At 49.0% G+C, this 6,919-nt stretch overlaps 1 pseudogene; it reads left to right on the top strand.

Moving 5' to 3' along the window:
- Nucleotides 1–930: 930 nt before the first annotated feature.
- On the top strand, nt 931–2,054 carry LOC139002154 (serine/threonine-protein phosphatase 2A catalytic subunit beta isoform-like; annotated as a pseudogene).
- The last annotated feature ends 4,865 nt before the right edge of the window (nt 2,055–6,919 follow it).

Genomic DNA, 6,919 nt, shown 5'->3' with positions numbered 1-6,919 from the left:
GTTATTAAAAGTAACTTAATATGTATTTGAGTAAATTTGATTGGCTTTAAAAATAATGCACACACAAATGAAAAACTAAAAACATCACTGCTACCACTTATTAGCATTTTTATTAATCTATTAGTGTTTTTATTAGCTTAGCATTACACTCATAGATTATGAGCGTTGAGATTTTGGAACAATTTTGTTTCTTGTTTTATAATTTCTACTTGATCTTTGCATTTTTGTTTCTGAGATTCTTTGTTGTTTAAGATTTCTAAATTCTATGTAGTTAGAATAAAATTTGCTTTTAAAATACTACATATTATATAAACCTTCCCATTGTACACATCATCTACCTTTATAAAGTCCTCATCATTTTGCGTATTATTTCTAATGTAGTTCTTTAGTAACCAAGCATCACAAAACCAGCAACCCATTCCCATCAGACCCCTTTCTCCCAATTTATAACAAAAAGTGGAATCTGGTTTTTTCTTCTGGGACTTCTCGTTTACAATTTCCCTTTTTTTTTCTCTTGACTATGACATAACTATGGACTAATGACAATTGGTGAAGGATAACTCAACTGTAGTGGCTTTCCTTTGGTATGGAGAGAAAAACCCAGAGAGAAGGGGAGGAACCCCGGAGAGGCCCCCAGCGGGAGGCTGCGGGTGGTGGGTGGCCATCATGGGGCAGGAAGGGGCTGCTCTCCCCACATTTCCCACCCCTTCAGCGATTCCTGGGCCTGTGGGCGAGTACAGCTGGGGGTTTATTGGAGGCCCTGCATCCAGGTTGTCCGCTGGGCTTGAGCAGAGCATGGACTGGCTGGGGGGCTCCAGGGCTCCTGCAATGGTGGCATGTGTTTGTGGGGGAGAGGGGGGGAGGTATAAGAGGAGGGGAGAGAGGAAAAGGAAGGCGGGAGAGCTGCGGCAGGGATGGGGATCGGTTGCCATGGACGACCAGGTGTTTACCAGGGAGCTGACCAGTTGGTTGAGCAATGAAGAGTGTACAGCTGAAGGAGAATCAAGTGCGGACGCTGTGCGAAGAGGCTGAGGAAATGTTAACAAAAGATTCAAACGTGCAGGAGGCTCTTTGTCCTGTTACCACCTGTGGAGATATGCCTGGTCAATTCCATGATCTTATGGAACTCTTTAGAATTGGAGGGAAATCACCAGACTATGCTCATGAGCCACTATGTAGACGGAGGTTAGTATTCAGTGGAGACTTGACTTTTGTAGCAATTCAAGGTGCCTTATCCAGAGCGCATTACAATACTGAGAGGGAGCCACGAAAGCCGGCAAATTACCCAGGCATATGGCTTTTAAGATGAATGCCTACGAATGTATGGAAATGCCAATGTTTGGAAATATTTTACAGATCTATTTGATTATCTTCCGCTTACAGCTTTAATAGAGGGACAGATATTCTGCTCCACGGTGGCTTCTCTCCACCCATAGATACACTGGATCATGTCAGAGGCTGGATCCTTTACAAGAAGTTCCACATGAGCCCTAACCGGTTTTTGCTCAGTGGATAGAGCGTCAGCCTGCGGACTCAAGGGTCCCAGGTTTGATTCCGGTCAAGGACATGTACTTTGGTTGCTGGCACATCCCCAGTAGGGGGTGTGCAAGAGGCAGCTGATCGATGTTTCTCTCTCATTGATGTTTCTAACTCTCTATCCCTCTCCCTTCCTCTCTGTAAAAAATCAATAAAAAGAAGTTCCACATGAGGGCCCAACGTGTGATGTGTTATGGTCAGATCCGGATGATGGAGTGGATGGGGTATTGATGTGGTTCTGGCCACACATGTGACAGGACATTTCTGAAACATTTAATCATGCCAATGGTCTCACACTGGTTTCTCTCACTCACCAACTTGTAATGGAGGGGTACAACTGTGGTCATGATGGGGATGTGGTTTCCATTTTCGGTGCACCCAATTACCATTATCTTGTGGGAACCAGGCGGCTATTATGGTATTAGATGACACTAAAGTGTTACTTCCTTCAGCCTGACTCAGCACTTCCTCCTGGGGAGCCTCTTGCTACCTGGCACACCCCAGACTGCTTCCTATAAATTCCTCCTAGGAAAACCTGCCTTTGTATGCGGATGTATACTGCCTTTTTAAATATATATATATATATATATATATATATATATATATATATATATATAAAACAAGCATAGTAATCTATGTGTATTTGTAACAAATTGGGATCTGTCTTAGCATTAAACTATATCATGGGACAAAATGTGCCATGCTAATGAGCATTTACCTGGCAGCACAATGACAGCACTGAGACTGAAGTTTAGTACAGTTCTAGATCAGTCTTAACTGTCTGCCTGCTGTATTTGTAAGAGACCATTTTCATCTGCACTGTTCAAGCAAAAAATGTAACTGACTCCTTGATCTCTTTTTGCACTTATTTAACAATTATAGTGTTTAACTGGCACGGATTAATAGAGTTGGAGTTTTATTTTTAAGAAAAGTTCACACAGTAACCTCCATTTAATCTGTTACCCTTTATTTTATTGAAACTTACAATTAACTAAAGAAAAGATTCTTCTTGGGAGTAGGTTGTCATAACATTTAAAGAGATTTCCCTTCATTTAAACTAAATTACTGTTTTACGTTGACCTGTATATTTCTGTATATTTGCCATAACAGTGCTTGAATCCTATTTGGTATACTGGAGCAAAGAAACTTTTCATCTTAAACAAACAACAACAAATAAATAAATAAATAAATAAATAAAGTAGTGTAGGCAATCTTAGCCATGGCTGTCAAAGATCTTATCACAGTTAAACATTTATAGCTAGACTTTAATTAAACATATTAATTAAACATGTTTTACCAGCAATTTTTACTGTAAGATGTTACTTAATTAATGCTTAATGGACACAAGAATTTTATATGTTTCATCTAATGATACACATACACATACCACTTTTCATGTGCATATGTAATACACATGGATACATAAACACACATGTCATAATTTTGGATATAAGAGTTTGCTCAATGTTACATCTACACACACGTAACACACATATATGCTCAACTACACATGTAATACACACATACACTCATAAGTATATACATCCACATATAATAAGAAATAAGTATAAAATTATAAATTGAAATATTAGAATATTTTAAATATAAATTAATATTTAAAATTTATTTACCTTTATCTGGATATTTTTGATCCTGTCAATCTAGATAGCATTCACATCCATCTACACTAATAAAAAAGAAACATGGTAATTAGCGTACGGCTGCTACCCTTTTCATTGGCTAATCAGTGAGTATATGCAAATTAACTGACAACCAAGATGGCAGCCGGCAGCCATGCACTGAAGCGAACAGGGAGGCTTGCTTGCTCCAGTGACTGGCGGACTCCAACGTTCCCCGCCTGCAGCTGCCGGCCTCTGACCTGGCAGTTTGAAACATTGTTACAAATATAGAAGCTAAACAAAACCCCAGAAACCAGCTTTCAGCCACCGGGATCTCAGAGCTGGAGTTATACATTGTTTCGATTATAGAACGCAAACAAACCAGATACCAGCTTTCAGCAGCCGAGGTCTCATAGCTAGAGCCAGAGCTAAAGCTGGCCTACAATAAAAAAAAAAAAAGAAAGAAAAAAAGGAGCGTTTGGGAGCTTTAGTCAATCGCAGGCCTGAAAGCAGCCCTCAGCCCCTCACCCAGACTGGCAAGGCACCCCAGTGGGGACCCCCACCCTGAAGGGTGTGTGACCAGCTGCAAACAGCCATCATCCCCTCATCCAGGCCGGCCAGGCACCCCAGTGGGGACCCCCACCCTGATCCAGGACACCCTTCAGGGCAAACCAGCTGGCCCTCAGGCCTCTATCCTATATAGTAAAAAGGTAATTTTCCTCCCAGCACCAGGATCAGCGGAGCCACGAGGCCTCCTGGCACCGGATCAGCGTGACAGGGGGCAGCGCCCCAACCCCCTGATTGGCCCTGCTCTGTGTGTGACAGGGTGCGGCGTCCCAACCCCCTGATTGGCCCTGCTATGTTGGTGATAGAGGGCAGTGCCCCAACCCCCTGATTGGCCCTGCTCTGTGCGTAACAGGGGGTGGCGCTGCAACCTCCCCATCGACCCTGCCTTGAGTGTGACAGGGGGCGGTGCCCCAACCCCCCAATCGGCCCTACCCTGAGCATGACTAGGGGTGGCATCGCAACCTCCCGATCTGCCCTGCTCTGTGCATGACGGGGCAGTGCCCCAACTCCCCAATCAGCCCTGCTCTGAGCCCGACCAGGGGCTGCACCTAGAGATTGGGCCTGCCCTCTGCCACCCAGGAGCAGGCCTAAGCCAGCAGGTCGTTATCTCCTGAGGGGTCCCAGACTGCGAGAGGGCACAGGCCGGGCTGAGGTACGCCCCCCTCCACCCCCCCCCCCCCAGTGCACAAATTTTTGTGCACCGGGCCTCTAGTCTACACTAATAAAAGAGAAACATGGTAATTAGCGTAAGACCGCTACCCTTCCCATTGGCTAATCAGCATATCCTTATGCAAATTAACTGTCAGCCAAGATGGCGGCCGGCAGCCAGGCAGCTGGAAGCGAACATGAGGCTTGCTTGCTGCAGTGACTGCAGACTGCAACGTTCCCCGCCTCACTTGCCGGCCTCTGAGCTGGCAGTTTGAAACATTCTAACAAATATAGGCCAGGATCTCAGAGCTGAAGTTATACATTGTTTCGATTATAGAACCGAAACAAACCAGATACCTGCTCTCAGAGCTAGAGCCAGAGCTAAAGCTGGCCCAGAATAAAATTAAAAAAAGGAGCCGTTGGGAGCTTCAATCAACAACCGCCAGCCTGAAAGCAGCCCTCAGCCCCTCATCCAGGCTGGCCAGGCACCCCAGTGGGGACCCCCACCCTGATCCAGGACACCCTTCAGGGCAAACCAGCCGGCCCCCAGGCCTCTGTCCTATATAGTAAAAGGGTAATATGCCTCCCAGCACCTGGATCAGCGGAGCCTCGAGGCCCCCTGGGACCGGATCAGCGTGACAGGGGGCAGCGCCCAAACCCCCTGATAGGCCCTGCTCTGTGTGTGACAGGGTGTGACGCCCCAAACCCCCCCCCCCCCATGGGCCCTGCTCTGTGTGTGACAGGGTAGAGCCATAACCTCCCCATCGGCCCTGCCCTGAGTGTGACAGTGGCTGCGCCCCAACCCCCTGATCGGCCCTGCTCTGTGTGTGACAGGGTGCGGTGCCCCAACTCCCACCCCCCCACGGGCCCTGCTCCGTGTGTGACAGGGTGCGGCGCCCCAACTCCCCCCAACCCCCCGCCCCCACGGGCCCTGCTCTGTGTGTGACAGGGTAGAACCATAACCTCCCCATTGGCCCTGCCCTGAGTGTGACAGTGGCGGCGCCCCACCCCCTGATCGGCCCTGCTCTGTGGGTGATAGAGGGTGGCGTCCCAACCCCCTGATCCGCCCTGCTGTGTGTGTGACAGGGGGCGGTGCCCCAACTCCCCTATCGGCCCTACTCTGTGAGTGACAGAGGGGAGCTCCTCAACCCCCTGATGGTCCCTGCTCTGTGTGTGACAGGGGGGAGCTCCCCAACCCCCTGATGGGCCCTGCTCTGTGCGTGATAGGGTATGGAGCCCCAACCCCCCTGATGGGCCCTGCTCTGTGCATGACAGGGGGCAGCGCCCCAACCCTCTGATCCACTCTGCTCTGTGTGTGACAGGGGGCGGTGCCCCAACTCCCCTATTGGCCCTACTCTGTGAGTGAGAGAGGGGAGCTCCTCAACCCCCTGTTGGGCCCTGCTCTGTGTGTGACAGGGTATGGAGCCCCAACCCCCCTGATGGGCCCTGCTCTGTGCGTGTCAGGGGGCAGCGCCCCAACTCCCCAATTGGCCCTGCTCTGAGCCTGACCAGGGGCTGCATCCAGGGATTGGGCCTGCCCTCTGCCACCCAGGAGCAGGCCTAAGCCAGCAGGTCATTATCTCCCGAGGGGTCCCAGACTGCGAGAAGGCACAGGATGGGCTGAGGAACCCCCTTTCCCCCTGAGTGCACAAATTTTTGTGCACCGGGCCTCTAGTATATATATATAAATGCCAAGTGACTGGAAAGACTGGAACAACTGGTCGCTATGATGCACACTGTGGCCAGCCAACCAGCCCAATTGGGGGCGGGGCCAGCCAGCCAACCTCCCGCATTCCCTCCCCCTGGCCGGCCTGGTCCCAATCTGCCCCCATCAGGGCAGACTGGCAGGACCCCACCTGTGCATGAATTTGTGCACCTGGCCTCTAGTTAAAAATAAAAGGCATAATAAGACATATTTTCCTGACACACTCTAATATTAAAATGTATATCCCAAATATGACAACTGTTTGGTAGAAATTAATAATCTTAGGGAATTATATACATATTTAATATAATATTTCTCTATGGCAAATATTCAAATTTCATCATTAATTTTTTTTTTTCTAATTTAACTAGAGGCCTTGTGCACGAAATTCATGAACGGTGCAGTCCCTAGGTCTAGCCAGTGATCAAAGTGCAAGCATCTGTTGTGGAAGTGCAGGTCCCAGCTGGCCTCTAGGCTCTGGGTAGCACCTGGGCCCCCGGTTCCCTGTGCGCCCCCCCCCCCCATCCTGAATCACTGGGCCCCCGCCTGACTCTCTCAGTGACTGGGAGCCTGCTGGTGGACCCACCCCCCATCACCGCCAGTCACTATCTGCAGGGTGATAGCACCCACCTTCGCCTGGCACCATCCACTCACCTGCTCCACCATCCAGCTGTGGTCCCACCCTTGTCAGGGCCCACTGGGGCCTGCAGCTCCTCCATTGCCACCTGCTGCCAGCACTGCACTACCAACACCTGCCATGTTCCGTGTTGCCCTCTGATGGTCAGCACATGTCATAGCAAGCTGTCAAACTCCCAGTCGAACTCATAGTAGAGGAGAAAATGTG

This window comes from Myotis yumanensis, unplaced genomic scaffold (assembly GCF_028538775.1).
Source record: "Myotis yumanensis isolate MYYU_CA2020_CCGP unplaced genomic scaffold, mMyoYum1.0.hap1 SCAF_2, whole genome shotgun sequence".
NCBI lineage: Eukaryota > Metazoa > Chordata > Mammalia > Chiroptera > Vespertilionidae > Myotis > Myotis yumanensis.
The sequence above is the reverse complement of the archived record's forward strand: the minus strand, read 5'-3'. Positions and strand labels throughout refer to the sequence as shown.